The 17,361-nt window shown below is 41.9% G+C and overlaps 1 protein-coding gene across 1 annotated transcript in view; it reads left to right on the plus strand.

Annotated features, from left to right (window-relative positions):
* Window positions 1-1,385: 1,385 nt before the first annotated feature.
* Window positions 1,386-17,361, plus strand: part of MFAP3L (microfibril associated protein 3 like) — a 61,191-nt gene continuing 45,215 nt past the window's right edge. Inside the window, exon 1 of the mRNA XM_075860252.1 lies at window positions 1,386-1,476. The gene's annotated coding sequence lies outside the window, so the exon portion shown is untranslated. The remainder of the gene's footprint in view (window positions 1,477-17,361) is intronic.

The raw sequence follows: 17,361 nt of genomic DNA on the forward strand, positions 1-17,361 counted from the left end.
TAGACATCTCTAATCCATTATACAGCAGACAAAGGACCTCATCGACTTTACATATAATGTGTTCTGTTATTTTGATGGCCAAAATAGCATTACATCCTGCACTATTCTGGTCATCAAAATTTACGGAACTGACAAAGAGCAGGGCGCTGTATTACGAAACTACTATGAGAGCCCAGGTATTGCAGTAACCCCCGTTCCCTTGTACACGGTATCCTACACGAATAGGTGATTATTATAAGACGGGACATAAATTCCCTATCAAGATTAGTGCCCATACATTTGTGTATTAAGCCTGTAAGGATTGATGCACACACGTTGTGTAATTTTATGCCACGGATTTGGCCACAGCAAACCTTCCGCAAAATTTGCAGATTTTACATACAGATTTTGACGCAGATTTGAATCACAATTGCGGCAGATTTCACCCATTGCAACACGGCTGCTTTCTTCCAGAAACAGCGCCACATCTATCCTTGGGTTGTATCTGGTATTGCAATTCAAATACGTTGAAGTGAATGGAGCTGAGCTGCAATACCACATACAACCTGTGGAACGATGTACTGTAGAACTTTTTTTGGACGTAAGCAGCCATGTCTTTCTAATCCCACGTAACCTTTCTAGACTATCCCATAAACAGCAGTGTGAACAGAGCCTTACTGAAGCAAACTCAGCATTTGCCATGAGAAAGAAAAACTCAAATCAACTGAGGCGCCGCCCACTTTTGTTACGAAAGTAGCAAAGTGCCCCCATAAAGATGGCGTTCTGACCTAATGTCCTATTTTCTAATGCACTGACGCCAGGCGACTGACATAAATAAGTGCACTGGAAATCTCTCATTATAGACTGGAATTATACATTATGTGCCGGCTGTCTGCTGCTCAGGCCGTACAAAACAACCAATCTGTAATTGTCAGCCAAGTACACGTCCTGCGCCACCAGCCATATAAGCAGTGCACACACGCCTGCATTACGTTACCAAAGACGCAGCTAGAACTGCACAAGAAGCCACACAGCGCCGGTATCCGTCATCAACGCATGCGCCTAAAAACTCACTCTGCAGTGTATGCGATTACAGATTAAGTGGGCGTGGCTCAATATGATGGGCGTGGAATTCTATTATGGGCGGGTCAATCTGGGTTGTGACAAAATATGGTATTGAGCTCGCAGATTGAAGAGTAGACTTCTATTAGCTTTGTTTCAAAGGGCGGAGCTGCTTGGAAAAGTCCTTGTGATAGGCGATTTGCTGTCTAGGTTTGGCAAAGACTAGACGTTGATTGGTCACATTGTACGGGTGTTTTACAAAGTAATGGTGGGCGTTTACATTGAAGAATCAGGCGTGGCATGAGGATAGTGGGCGTGCCTACTTGTTCTTGTGGGCGGGTCGTTCTGTCAGCAGCTGTGGAGGCGGCGTAGTGTCCTGAGTAGAACGCAGCATTGAGCCGAGACCCGAATCTGAGATCGGAGCCCGGCATACAGGTGAGGAGGTGACCCGCTGTCTGTTATGATCCAGCACTGTCGAGTTGTAGAGAAGTGGTCGGGCGGAGTTTTCACGTCCAGTGTGTGAACCGGGTGACGGTTCCTCTACTTGTATCAGCAGTTGTAGTTATTGGACCCTTATCTCTGGTCATGTCATATATAGCGCTGCTTATCTGACGGTCCCTTTGATCGTGTCACCTCTGGGTGTTCTTATCTGTTCTATGACTAGTTATCTCCCCTTTCTGGCTGTCACTATATCTCTATGCATGCGGAGCTGTACAGCGCTCTGTATTCTCTATCTGCAGTCCAGTGAAAGAATCCAGGTCAGTCTGGAGGGCAGAGAAATAAGCGGTTCTGCTGCAGCATCAAACACCTTGAAGGACACGTTCAGCAGGGTAAACTCCTTACAATATATTGCTCTATAATAATCCATTTGGCCTGACCAGTGCAAATTATGGCTCCGCCCCTTTACCACATGGGAGGGATTATCAATGTAATTTGTTGTATGTTCATTCAAGAAAATAGTTTGACGATGGAGGAAGTTACGCTTGGCGTTGTCAAGGTGCCGTGCCATGCTCTGAATAGTGGCGCATGTCTGATAAATATGGCGCATGTAACTTTTAGAACACTGTTTTTCTGCCATGTTTCTTTAAATAAATGTGCCCTGTGTGTGCATGAAAATGATTGCGTCCTTCCATCAGACCGCTAATGAACGTGTTCTGATCTCCTCTGAGTATTATGGCGCTAGTTGTATTGTTAAAATATAGATGTTAAATCAAATATAATATTTTTATGCGTATGGGGAGCATAAAAGACCGATGCCCCCAAAGGGTTAAAATACTCCAGAGTACACCCCCAGTACCAAGCAGATCTGAACTGCATTACCATCGCCCCTCTCAAAAAACCAAACGGGTGACTTTTTTTGGGGTGGAAAGTCCAGTCACTTGATGTACATGTCCGTTTTTTTTTTTTGTTTTTTTTCAACCGTACTATGTAACTCTGCCCTTCACGAGCGTCTCATAGATGCCCCGTCTCGTGTTGGTGGCACTTTAAAGTGTAACTCTGGACAAATACTGAAAGTGTAACTTCAGGCCGCACTAAAGCACCATTGCATTTCCCTAAAAGTTTTACTTATCTGAATGCCATCTGAGGTTGTCTTCATATAGCTGGGCGCAACAAATTCTGTGTATTTGTAATAGATGAGGATTGTGCTGCCTTGTCTTGATGTCCCATACTCCCCCAGACATGCTTCATACATAGACATTGTATGACAAAGTGTATCCAATGTATGGCCGATCCACAGTCCTGGAGCACGTCCCTGAGATCTCTGTTCAGGACTGGGCTGTGACCGCCATGCCACTTCGTAATACAAGTTCTGGGGTTGTCGTTTTTGGACGACCTTTTTCATTTTGCCTATTCCACAGATACAAATGGTCCTGCTACTCGGACCCCCTACAATCCTCCATTATCGCCAGGGAACTCATTGATAACTGATTTTTGCACAGGGAAAATGTAGCCTGGCAGGGTGCCTGTTGAAATCAGTAGGTAGCCAAAGTCCTTCATTGCGGAGAACCACTCTGGAGGTGGCCCTGGGCTCTAACAAATCGTCTGGTCGATACCCCTCCCTAATACCATACAATAATGGGTCACATGGAAAAGTTGTCTGAACTAGATCACACATTAACCCATCTAACTCTAACATCAAAGTCACTGGTCATGGTCTAATGTTTGATATTGTGGACAGTTCTGTTTGGAACTCCCTGGTTTTCCGCAGGCTAGAGGTAGCGTGTTCATTGTTTAGGAAAGTATCCACCATCCGCATCTTGATGGGGGTTATCTACCACTTGTACTTTGGTAACATCCTGTAGTTCACATGATGCGCTGTTTGTAATGCTTGGCTTACAATGGGAGAACGGATTTAGCTCATTGAGCCTTTTCTTTTTTTTCCAGCAGTCTGGTAGTAATGTGGTGCAGAAAGAAATAGAACCGGAGTTCATATATATCAAATATAACTTTTACTGTGCTTTCTTAAAAACATGGTAAAATACTAACATACATATATAGTGGATTCATATGCCGTGTATTCATGCATCATAGATCACATTGCATCTCGTATAACGTGTATCCAGAACATTGTTTTTTGAGACTTTTGGTCAAAATAGACCAAGATATTGACCCAATAAAGAGTTATTCACACGTATTGTTGCTTTTAAGGAGAGGGTTTTACAGACATTTCATTTTCAGTTCCCTTTTATACAATTTAGCAATTATGGTCATGGAATATAGCGGTCAATGCCCCCCTACCCGGTCAGATGTTGGATATTATCCGCTGTTTTATCAGTATAAGGGGATCGCGGAACCTCTCTCTATATAAAAATCCTCCCGACACGTTTTCGTCTCGCTCAAACGATTCCTCAGGGGAGATGGACCGGAACCAGCTTTACGTGGATTCCATAGGTTATTATGGCTGTCTTTTGACTCCTTGCCACTACAAATATGTGCTCTTTGAAAAGACGGCCATAACATGAAATGTCTGTGAAACTCTCCTTAAAAGCAACGATGTGTGAATAACCCTTTATTGGGTGAATATCTTGCTGTCTATTTTGACCAAAAATCTAAAAAATAATGTTCTGGATACAAGTTATACGAGATGCAATGTGATCTATGATGTATGAATATACGGCATATGAATCCACTATATATGTATGTTAGTATTTTTTTAAGAGAGCACCGTAAAAGTTATATTGTATAATATATATATATATATATATATATATATATATATTCCGATTCTACCACCTTCTTTTTTTTTTTTTTTCATAATTTATATACTACAGAGGACTGTGAAGTCTAAGTCTGGGTGGTGGACTTCAAAATGATACCATCAATATTTAGTAATGTGGTGCAGACAATACGGGACTTGTGGCACCACCCTCAGTACAAAGCTGATTTAAACATTTTTTTTCAAAAAAATCAATCCCCTGGAGGTGATGGTGTCCTTGATATCTTGTCTAACTAAATAAAAATATTAAACATACTGTAAAAATGCAAACAAAGATTTTTATTATATATTATGTAACTCAAATAGGTGCTTTATGTGTACAAATACATGTAATTGAAATTCGTGCAGAATGTCTCCCATTGTGTATTTTAAGCAAGACCATGGCTAAAAGGGCTGAGGTTAGATAGAGCTTTTCAATAAAAATTTAGAAAAATATTGCTGTCTTTTTACTGATTTTAAATACACTTCATTTCCACAAACACAGTGGGTCCCTCGGTAACCTGTCCTGTCAGCTTGAGTTATTACTCAGTCTATTTGTAAAGCAAATGCTTATCGTGGAAACATTACTTGTTGATTCAGGAAATGTTTACATTTTTAACAAAGTATTTGTGTGTTGTGTCCCATTTGTCCTTCCATGCAAAATGAAGAGCGGTAGCGCACTGGTGATGCAAGAAAGTTATGTTATTAGATTACGTGGATAGTATATTAGTTCCAGGTTTATTATGGCAATATTAACAGGCAAATAAAAGGCTTTAATTGAAACACTGCATGTCCTAAGTGTCAAACAGCAATACAGGAAACAGTACTAGCATTCCTTATGTATACAAAGCTGTGTAGGGAAGAAGGCTAAAGTAGCAAAAATAGCTACCCTCTCTCTTTAAGGGTTTGTTCACACACCGCGTATCCGCCCCGGTACCCACAGGGAATTCCGGCCGGAAAAACCACATCAAATTGTGGTGCGGTTTTTCGGCCGTAATGTCCACTGCGGAAAACAGCGCGTAAAAATAAAGTCTATGCTTGCATGTAGCCATGGTGACGCGTCCCTCTGACTTTCAGCCCGGCCTCCTCGGATGACGTTTCATCCCGTGTGACTGCTGCACCCTGTGATTTGCTGCAGCAGTCACATGGGATGAAACGTCCTCTCTGGAGGCCGGACTGGAAGCAGAAGCAGAGAGATCTAAGTAAGTATAGTTTTTTTTTTTTTTCTGAGTTTCGATATTTGCAGCGAAATCGCAGTTTTTCCATGTCAATTTATGATGTGGTTTAAAAGACGCACCGCAGGTCAATTTGTGAACGTTTTTTACGCGGCAATTAAATATGTTGCAGAAAATCCACAGTATTTACAGTATGTGTGAACCCGGCCTAACGGCTCTTGCACATTGTCTATGTGGCTCTTTAGGCCTGATTCACACGAGCGCTGCGCATCTCGGATGTGAAAAACTGCAGTTTTCCACGTCCGAGGTGCAACCGTGCTCAGCGCTGTGGGACGCGATGTCACGCATCCCTCATAGATGAGTCTATGGAGTGATGCGTGAAAAGATAGGACGTGCCCTATTTTCCCACGGACCCTTCACACGGTCCGTTGAAACAACGTTGGAATATATAGGTCCGTGGGAAGGCCGCTGTTTCAACGGCCGTCCCACGGACGTTTAACACGTTCGTGTGAATGAGGCCTTAGTATGAATCCGTACAGCCTCTATGCCCTGCCGTTCAGACTCTGTATGAAGAGGTAATTTCCTTACATGTGGCGTCCAATGGAGCATAAAATCGGAGGCATAAGGAGGTAAAGTAGATGCCTCATGGACCTTTTATGGCAATCCTATTAGGGCATATTCAGACGTGGCGGAATTTTGCAGACACTGTCCGCATTAATGCCGCACATAATCCGCACTGCAGATTCCGTTGCGGATTTGGCTAAAATGTTAAGTAAAATGCTGCGGGTTTATTGTTGCGGATTCAGGTGCAGATCACACCCTGCTCCTTTTCAAACTTTCCATCCCAGTCTGGGTATAGACCTCGACACACACAGGTCCAGCCAGAATGATTAAATATCCTGTTCTTGAAAGCAATCAGCAATGCAACACACATTACATCTGCGGATTTCATTGCGTAATTTTTAAACTCCATTGAAGTCAATGGAGAAATTCCGCAACAGACAGTGCATGCTGCGGACACAAAATTCTGCACCGCAGCGGAGTTTTCCGCAACGTCTGCACAAAGAACCAAAAAGGTGTGGAAACCAATGGACAAACTGTCTGCTGCGGATTTCCACAGCAATTCCGCCACGTCTGAACGTGCCCTTACATCTCCATGGAGAATAGAGCTGCAAGACTAGAATTACATGTTGTAGTTTTGTAATTTTAGCATTAAGAGTGGATAAAAAAAAAGAGGAAACCTCTACACACTTTACCTTTTTTCTGTTTTGTTTTATCCCCTATTGTGTTTGGCTAAGAAAAAAAAACCTGGCATGTATGATTCCAGGCTATAGCCATGTGCTTGTTAGCCCCAGAATATTGACCCCAACCTGTTGGGCACCCAAAAGTAATATGTTTAAATACATATTTTTTGTAAACTTACACTAATAAAGTAGTGTGGTTCATAAATGTCTGTTACCTGTATGTCATCAGATTTGACCTATTTTCAGGCATTCGTCCTCTTATAATTCACATTCAGAGCTGCAGAAAATGTGTCACTTGGGTCCAGCCAACAACTTTCCTCCATTATCCTGCATGCAAGCGCAGGCACCACTTGTCAGAGGTTTCAGGCACCAGGAAATAGTTTGGGGACATTCAGCATGGGACGCCAACACTGAGTGCCCTGCACTGTCCTCTTAGCATTTCCCCTTCTGTATGTTTCTGACATTTGTTTGTTGTTTTAGCCAGCAAGGCTTGCAGCAGTCTAGGTGCTTGTACCCGCTTCCCATTATTTGCTGGTTTTACAATGGCTGAATTGCTTTAATAATCCAGTCCGTTTCATGTTTGCACAAGTTTTGGTGTTTGAAGATTCATTCTTCAGGAATGTGATTGTAGCTGTAAAGTTGGCTCAGTGTTTTATGGCAAAGGACGATGCTCACTGCGCTACAAACATCGTACACATGTAAACCTGGGTCTATCCTGCAGTGCTAAAATGGATCGTTTTATTCAACCAACTGATAAAATGTTCACAATGTACCAGCTCAGGGTGTACAGTTTATAAAGATAGCATACGAACTTGTGTTCTTCATCTTGAAATCCATTCTTTAATTTACATTTAACAAGCCCATGGTGAACATGTGCAATACAAGTTTGGCCTCGTACACATTACAGATGTTAAAAATACAGTTTTGTTTTTTTTACCACAACCGCATTGAAAATGTACCAAATTACTGTAAAAACCCATGTGGGTTTTTTTTGGATGCGGTTCGCACCTCAACTGCCATGTAGGAGTGGACTCTTAATGTATTACAGTGGATATAAAAAGTCTACACACACCTGTTAAAATGCCAGGTTTTTGTCATGTTACAAAATCAGTCCAAGATGAATAATTTCAGAAATTTTCCACCTTTTAGGCCTCCTGCACACGACCGTAGTGGTGTGCGGGGGCGGTGATTTCACGGGCTGTGCACGTTGCCACGTGCATTCATTTCAACAAGCCTGGACCGCAAAATGTGGCTGTAATAAGACATGTCCTATCTCTTTGCAGTCCAGGCTCCTGGACAATGCGCGGACTGTGGAAACAACGGTCGTGTGCATGGGCCAATTTAAATGAATGGGGCTGCGATACACCCGCAGATTTGCAAAAATATCTTTTGTGTGTATGGGGTCTTACTGTGACCCACAATCTGTATAATTCCATTGAAAAACAAACTGAAATTATTTAGAGGGCAACAATAAAAATAACAAAACTACAATAATGTGGTTGCATAAGTGAGAACACCCTCTTATAATTGGGGATGTGGTTGTGTTCGGAATTAGCGAATCATATTTAAACTCATGTTAAATAGTAGTCAGTACACAGCTGCCATTATTTAAAGTGATTCTGAGTAACCCCATATAAAGTTCAGCTGATCAATTAGGATTTTCCTGACCTGTTTTTTCTTGCATGTGAGAGCAAAAGCCATGGTCCGTAAAGCGCTTTCAACACATCAAAGGAATCTGATTGTTTTGAAAGGCATCAGTCAGGAGAAGGGTACCAAAGACATTCCAAGGCATTAGATATACTATGAAACATAGTGAAGTCATCAAGAAGTGGATTACATTTGGCACAACAGTGACCTTACCAAGAACTGGACGTCCCTCAAAACTTTGATGAAAAGACCAGGTACAGGTTGTGTAGTGCATGTGACAACAATCTCCCATATTCTTCATATGTCTGGGCTGTGGGGTAGGGTGGCAAGATGGAAGCCTTTTCTAACCAAGAAAAACATCCAAGCCCGGCTAGTTTTTGCAAAGACCTACATCAAGTCTGCCAAAAGCATGTGGGAAAAAGTGTTATGGTCTGATGAGACCAAGGTTGAACTTTTTGGCCATAATTCCAAAAGGTATGTTTGTCGCAAAGCTAACACTGCACGGCACCAAAAGAACACCATACCCACAGTGAAGCGTGGTGGAGGCAGCATTATGCTTTGGGCTGTTTGTCTGCTGCTGGAACTGGGGCTTTAGTCAAGGTGAAGGAAATTATGAACCGTTCCAAATATCAGTCAATATTGGCACAAAGCCTGCAGGCCCCTTCTAAAAAGCTGAAGATGAAGAGAAATTTCACCTTTCAGCACGACAACGACCCAAATCAAGAAAAGAATGGCTTCACCAGAAGAAGATCAAAGTTTTGGAATGGCCCGGCCAGAGCCCAGACCTGAATCCCATTGAAAAACAGTGGGGCGACCTGAAGAGGGCTGTACACAGGAGCTGCCCTCACAATCTGACAAATTTGGAGCGCTTTTGCAAGGGAGAGTGGGCAACAATTGCCAAGTCTAGATGTGCCATGCTGACTTCTACCCAAAAAGACTGAATTCTGTCAAAGTCAAAGGGTAATTCAACAAAGTATTAGTTTAAGGGTGTGCGTATTTATGCAACCACATTATTTTTGTTCTTTATTTTTATTTTTCCACCCTAAAAGATTTCAGTTTTGTTTTTCAATACAATTGTACAGATTATAGGTGACCTTAAAGGTGGAGAAAGTTCTGAAATTATTCATCTTGGACTGACTTTGTAACATGACTAAAAGCCGCATGCACCCCAAGAAAACTACAATGGATTCCTCAAGGGGTCTAGTTTCCAAATTGGGGTCACTTTTGGGGGGTTCCCAATGTTTTGGCACCACAAGACCTCTTCAAACCGGACATGGTGCCTAATAAAAAAGAGGCTTCAAAATCCGCTAGGTGCTTCTTTGCTTCTGAGGCCGGCGCTTCAGTCCATTACCGCCCGAGAGCCACATGGGGGATATTTATCAAAACTGCAGAATCTGGGCAATACGTATTAAGTTGCGTTTCTCTGATAAATCCTTTTGTGTTATAAAAAAAATGGTATAAAGAGGATTTTCTGACAAAAAAAAATTTTAATTTCACCTCTACTTTGCTCTAAATTTCTGTGAAACACCTAAAGGGTTCATAAACTTTCTAAATGCTGTTGTGAATACTTTGAGGGGTCTAGTTTCTAAAATGGGGTATTTGATAGGGGTTTCTAATATATGGGCCCCTCAAAGCAACTTCATAACTGAACTGTAACCTAAAAAAATAAATAAATGAGGCAATACTTCGCTTCTTACATTATACTAATAATGAGCCGTGCCCACCCCGAGATGACCCTAGTTTTGACCGTTTGTATAAACGGAGACCCCTATTAGACCGTTCAAGTGCCCTGTTTTCCCAAGCATACACCCCCGAGAAGTGTATTTCTATTGATGAGTCCCTGGTACATTTTAAAGGGAGGGTTCAATTCCACGAGTACCTGCCGGGTAAGAGGGCAAGGTATGGCGTGAAGATGTATAAGCTGTGAGAGTGCATCAGAGTATACCTACAGGTTTAGGATATATGAAGGAAAGGCCACCCCCAAACCAGACTGCATCCTGGACTACAATAGGTACATGGGGAGGGGTGGACTTGTAAGATCAAGCCCTGATCCCTACAGCGCCATGCGGTGTGGTATAAGAAGCTGGCCGGGCACATCATACAGATGGCATTGTACAATGCGTACATGCTACGTCGATGTGCAGGCCAGACGGGAACTTTCCTGGAATTTCAAGAGGTGATTATCAAGAACCTAATCTTTAGGGACCAAGAAGGGTTGGCACCCAGTACTTCTGGTAGCGAGCCCACACGCATCGTACCAGGGCAACACTTTCCAGGAGAAGTTCCCCAAACTGGCAAGAAGGGAAAAAGTCAAAAGAGGTGCAAAGTCTGCTATAAGAGGGCGATAATGGATGACACAATATATCAATGTGACACGTGTCCCGAATAACCAGAGCTCTGTATGAAAGTGTTTTAAAATTTATCATACATCCCTTGGTTTATAATTTACCCCAATTTTACTTACCCTGATGCACTCCACACAGCTTATCCCCCCTCGTCTTTCCCCTCTGGGCCCTGCTGTGTGTCCAGGCAGCTGATAACAGCCACATGTAGGGTATTGCCATACCCGGGAGAACCCACATTACAGTTTATGGGGTGTAGGTCTCCGGTCAAAATGCTCACTACACCTCTAGATGAATGCCTTAAGGGTGTAGTTTTTAAAGCGGGGTCACTTCTTGCGGGTTTCAACTGTACTGGTACCTCAGGGGCTTCTGCATACATGACTTCGCACTAGAAAATCCCCAGTAGGCCAAATGGTGGTCCTTTCCTTCAGAGCCCTCCCATGGGCCCAAACGGCAGTTTATCACCACAAAAGGGGTATTGCGGCACTCAGAACAAATTGCGCAACAGAATGGGGTATTTTTTTTCTTGTGAAAATAAGAAATTTTCAGCCAAAACTACATATTATTGGAAAAAATATATATTTTTTGAATTCCCAGCCCAATTCAAATAAGTTCTGTGAAGAAACTATGGAGTCTAAATGGTCACATTACCCATTAATGAATTCCTTGAGGGGTGTAGTTTCCAAAATGGGGTCACTTCTGGTGGGTTTCCATTGCTTTGATACCTCTGGGGCTATGCAAATGCGACATGGCACCCGAAAACCAAACCAGCAAAATCTGTACTCCAAAGAACACACAGCGCTCCTTCCCTTCTGAGGCCTCCCATGGGCCCAAACGGCAGTTTATTGCCACAAATGGGGTATTGATGCACTCAGGAGAAATTGGGCAACAAAATTGAGTATTTTGTTCCCTGTGAAAATAAGAAATTTTGGTAAAAAATTACATCTTATTGGAAAAAATGTCATTTTTTTTATGTCACAGCCCAATTGAAATAGGTGCTGTGAAAAAACTGTGTGGTCAAAATGCTAACAACAACCATAAATGAATTCCTTGAGGGGTGTAGTTTCCAAAATGGGGTCTCTTTTGGTGGGTTTCCATTGCTTTGATACCTCAGGGGCTCTGCAAATGCGACATGGCACCCGAAAACCAATCCAACAAAATCTGGACTCCAACAAACATATAGCGCTCCTTTCCTTCTGAGCCCTCCCATGGGCCCAAACGGCAGTTTATCACCACAAATGGGGTATTGCCACACTAAGGACAAATTGGGCAACAAAATGGGGTATTTTGTTCCCTGTGAAAATAAGAAATTTTGATCACAAATGACATTTTAGTGGAAAAAATGACATTTTTTTCATTTCACAGCCCAATTCAAATACGTGCTGTGAAAAAACTGTGCGGTCAAAATGGTAACAACAACCCTAAATGAATTCCTTGAGGGGTGTAGTTTCCAAAATGGGGTCACTATTGGGGGATTCCTACTGTTTTGACACCTCAACACCTCTTCAAACCTGGCATGCTGCCTAAAATATATTCTAATAAAAAAGAGGACTCAAAATGCACTAGGTGCTTCTTTGCTTCTAGGGCTTGTGTTTTAGTCCACGAGCACACTAGAGCCACATGTGGGACATTTCTAAAAACTGCAGAATCTGGACAATACATATTTAGTAGTGTTTCTCTGGTAAAACCTTCTGTGTTACAGAAAAAAAATGAATAAAATTGAAATTCAGCAAGAAAAATGAAATTTGCAAATTTCACCTCCACTTTGCTTTAATTCCTGTGAAATGCCTGAAGGGTTAAAAAACTTTCTAGCTGCTGTTTTGAATACTTTGAGGGGTCTAGTTTTCAAAATGGGGTGTTTTATCAGGGTTTCTAATACATAGGCCCCACAAAGCCACTTCAGAACTCAAGAGGTACCTTAAAAAAAAGGCTTTTGAAATTTTCTTAAAAATATGAGAAATTGCTGTTTATGTTCTAAGCCTTGTAACGTCCAAGAAAAATAAAAGAATGTTCAAAAAACGATGCCAATCTAAAGTAAACATATGGGAAATGTGAACTAGTAACTATTTTGGGTGGTATAACCGTCTGTTTTACAAGCAGATTCATTTAAATTCTGAAAAATGCAATTTTTTCAAAATTTTCTCTAAATTTTGCAATTTTTCACCAATAAACACTGAATATATCGACCAAATTTTACCACGAACATGAAGCCCAATGTGTCACGAGAAAACAATCTCAGAATCGCTTGGGTAGGTTTAAGCATTCCGACGTTATTACCACATAAAGTGAAATATGTCAGATTTGAAAAATGGGCTCTGAGCCTTAAGGCCAAAACTAGGCTGCGTCCTTAAGGGGTTAATGGGGGTGTCTAGACTTTTTTTTATATCCACTGTATGTTGCACTGAGCTGACAGCAGGTGTCATGGTGTGAGGAAGGGAGTAAACATACAAGGACCTTAGAGCAGATCTGTATTAGGGTATGTTCACACAGAGAGTTTTCAGCGTTATTTTGGGCCGTAAACATCCTGAAAAACGGCTGAAAAATCGGACGCAGAACGCCTCCAAACATCTGCCCATTGATTTCAATGGGAAAAACTGCTTTCTGTTCCGACGGTGCGTTTTTTACGTGGCCGTGTTTCCAAATGGCCGCGTAAAAAATGGCCACGAAAAAGAAGTGCATGTCACTTCTTGGGACACTTTTGGAGCCATTTTTCATTGACTCAATTGAAAAACCGCTCCAAAAACGCAGCGAAAAATGTGAGTTTGATTAAAAAACGTCTAAAAATCAGGAGCTGTTTTTCCTTCAGAACAGCTCCGTATTTTCAGAAGTTTTTTTCTAAGCGTATGAACATACCCTAACAGCTACTCCTAGTTGCCCAAAAAATGTTGTGCTGTTTGGCTAATAGAAGCACTCAAAAAATACAGTGGAATTATTGTTAGCAGTCTGCTGTATTCATGAAGGGAGCTTCCCCTCCCTCTCTGCTGTGTGTGCACGTATGCCTGCCAAAGACACCGGTTTTTACTCCACTGTATTCTTTCAGCGCACCTATCAGCCAAACGGCACCAAAAAGTTTAATGCCATTTTGGCTACTAGGGGTACACACTGTATCTGTAATATGCTGCCCTAACGTAGTGAAGCATATTCAGCTGACAAATCCACTTTTAGTGTCAATTCACACCTGGCGTAAAAATGCGCCACTAGCTCTGCATTAACAATCTGGAATATTTGTTATTTTTGTAATTTTTTTTTATGTGTTGTAAATTTTTAGTGTTTTTTTTTTTTTTTTTTTTTTTAACCAGTGAAATGACCATTGCTATTTTATTTTTTTATTTTTTTGTTCAAATTGGGGTAAAACCAAACAACCTCGCAGATTTTACAGCAAAACTCCATAAAATCTGCTTTGAACTACGCTGTGGATTAGGCTAATGTGGTTTTCAGTGAATTTGAAATAGCCTTGAAGCCTATCAAGAAATTCTGCATCCACAACTTGCCATATAAGACCACGCAGTGGAAAGATTTTTTGCAGCGGACAAAATTATGCATGCAAAAGTACACCCATTCATAAATTTTGTGTGTGTATATGTATATATATATATATATATATATATATATTATATTTCTCTATCTGATAACGTTGAGAAATTTTTATCAACGAAAATACACTGTTTCTAAGCAGTATCTCTGGTAGCCCCATAGAAAGTGACTGAAGCGATGTCTGAGCATGCACCGTACCGCTCCGTTCACATGGGGCACTCGGGGACACCTGTTTTTGGGATTGGAGGTGTCCCAGCGGTTGGACCCCCACCGATAAGACTTTTATTGCCTATCTTGTGGATAGGAGATAAATGATATGATTATGAGAAAACCTCTTCAAATCACACAGCTTATACCTTCCGCAGGGCTCTCTCCTAAAGTATTGGTTTATGCTTGTTTTATATTTGTCCCCGCACCACTAATCGTACGCTGCATTGTTTTTCAATTTGTGTCTGATATTTTACTACCTTTTAAATGTTATACGATATGCAACTCCAAGGAACATGATCTGCTACGTGAATAATAAAATAACGTGCCTAACAGTGAATTATAAATGAGCTTCATGTAATTGTAGTATTGTATGCATTGCATAATTATAGTCATACAGCAATTTAATTAAAATGAATCTGATGTAAATAGCTAGAGAGCGCATGATGTCGGTTTTTATCGTGGCATTTGAATAAAATTCCCTTAATTCGGCATAAATAGGGACCTTATAGGTGGCTAATTATTATATATTCTGGATTATTAAACAGTCATAGAAAAGTAGTTAAAACTGCTGTATGTTCAGTTTACCACAGAAATTAGTGTGGGCCACTGCAGAAGAAACGTATTATATACTGGCCCTTTGTAATGCCGTAAGACAAACCCTTTTAAAATGAAAACACAACCATTTTCTTCATATCCGTTCAGCGCTGCAGAATATGTTGGTATTCTATAAATAAAAAGAAAATCTTTGTCACAAAGTCTGTCCTTTTTAAAGGAATCTTTAGTCACTTTTATAATCCTCACTCCCGTGTCCACTTGCCATTGGTTTTGGTTGAAACCTATGGTCCTTGCTTCTAGTTCACGGGCACTAGCATCTTGGGGGTCTGTTTTTTTTCACCAGATAACAGACATGTTTAGTTCTTCTATTGAGCTGCTAGGTTTGTGCCAGCTTTCTGACATAAGGGCATTGCAGCTGCTAAGCTTAACATTGCGGTCTGCTGGGAAAAAGTAAGCACTCAGGCAAATGACAGGGCTTGCCTCGCCTGAATGGAGATAAAATGCGTGAAAATAGTTCACTAGTTTTGTGTATTTGCTGTATAAGCTGTCTGCTCTCCCAGGCCATTTCTTTGTCAACATCTAAAATGTCTTTATTTTCTTCCTCCTTTTTTTATTTTATTTTATAAAATACTTTCTCGTTTTATATCATTGCAGGACATCACACCGTGGGAATAGGCCTGTGCAACTAGGAGGCTGACACTAGCTAGGAAAAGTCGTACCAGGCCATACCTTTCCCACAGACACTGGCTAAATCCGTTTTTAGGCTAGTGTCCGTAGGAGGCAGACATGACCTGAAAACCAGGTCTGCTGCACTTTTTTAATTTAATTTCTTTCCTTTCTGTTTCAGGTTACCAGGGTCGTTCTCAACGTTGGTTGCCAACGTTGGGATGATACCCCCCCTGAGTTTGTTAGGAAACCAGTCATTCATCTGCTTTGTTTTTCCTTCCCGGCCGGTAACCGATTCCCTTCTTTTTGCTGCCACCGCTTGTAGCCCCACTTCCGGTGTGGGGTTACTGAAGGGATGAACCTGCATATACCCGAAGATATTTTTTCTTTTTAGCATTAACTGACAGGGGTGTAGTGATAGGCAGACGTATCTTCCTCCAATTGCTGCCTTCCTTTCTATTGCTCCTCCTATTTGGTCTCTGTGAACAGTATTCTCTGCTTCCCTCAGCCAGTGGCGGGAAAGGTTGCCCCTGTGAAGCGCATAATTCCCCCCCCCCCCTTCACTCCAAAATGACAGTCTAGTCTCCTCGATATCTTGCTGGCATGCTGCTGCTTGGGAGTGCTTCCATTCTCCCAGTCGCTAGCCCCTGGCTTTCTTCGGCAGCCTAGGCTGTAACTTTTCAACAATTTTGTTTGGTAAGTTCAGAGGGGTCACAGCTTTTTGACACTGGAGCCGGGCGTTCCCTGCAGTGGTCTACAGTGCCTCCAGACAACCTCCACATCCAGCAGTCAGGTAGGTTAGCCCTTTAACCCGTTGGAGACAAGGCCAACTTCAGTTTTTTCGTTTATTCCTCCCAGTCTTCCAAAAGCCATAACTTCTTTGTTGGTTTTTATTGTCGACATAGCCGTATGAAGGCTTGTTTTTTGCGGGACAACTTGTAGTTTGTCATGATGCCATTTATTGTACCACATAATGTACTGGGAAGCTGAAAAAAAAAATATTTGTGGGCTGAAATGGGAAAAAAAACAGCAATTGCGCCATATTTTCAGGGGTTTTGTTTTCACGGCGTCCATCAGGAGGTAAAAACTATACGTGCACCTTATTCTATAGGTTGATATGATTACGGCGATACCAAATGTATGTGTTTTTATGTTTTACCACTTTAAAAAAAACTATTTGCTAAAAAAATGCTTTGTGTCGCCATCTTCTGAGAACCATAACTACCGTCACCACCCGAGTTTGGAGCGCGCTCCATACTTCCCCCTTGGTGACATTTCAGTAATAGTACGTCGAATGTCACCGAGGGGTTAAACTTCTATCTGTCTGACGAACCAGGCAGCCATGCTCTTTCCCCCCCACCCCCAGAATGGGCTTGGGGTCATGGAACGACTGCCATCCCAAATAAGTGACCCAGCAATAGGCCCCCTGGAGTGGTCCCTAGCGGCATAACCGTTGGGGAAAAGTTCTCTTCCCCATGGGAGGCCCAGTAAGAAGTCCAAAAGCATCTTCCCAAGCATCCTCTATTTGAATCCGAACAGGAGAAGCTGCCTCTCTGCAGGATCAGACAGTCTCCACTGGGGAATCCTCCAAATGTAATTCAGAGTCAGAACAGTGAGAGCTGCTGTTCAAGAGTTGATACATGCTGTCAAGGATACCTAACCCATTAAGGATGACTTCCCTAACCTGTCTTCCCAAATCATAGCAAGTTTGAGGAAATCATCGCTGAGGAATAGAGGCATACTGTTTCCTT

This window comes from Rhinoderma darwinii, chromosome 1, assembly GCF_050947455.1.
Source record: "Rhinoderma darwinii isolate aRhiDar2 chromosome 1, aRhiDar2.hap1, whole genome shotgun sequence".
Classification (NCBI taxonomy): domain Eukaryota; kingdom Metazoa; phylum Chordata; class Amphibia; order Anura; family Rhinodermatidae; genus Rhinoderma; species Rhinoderma darwinii.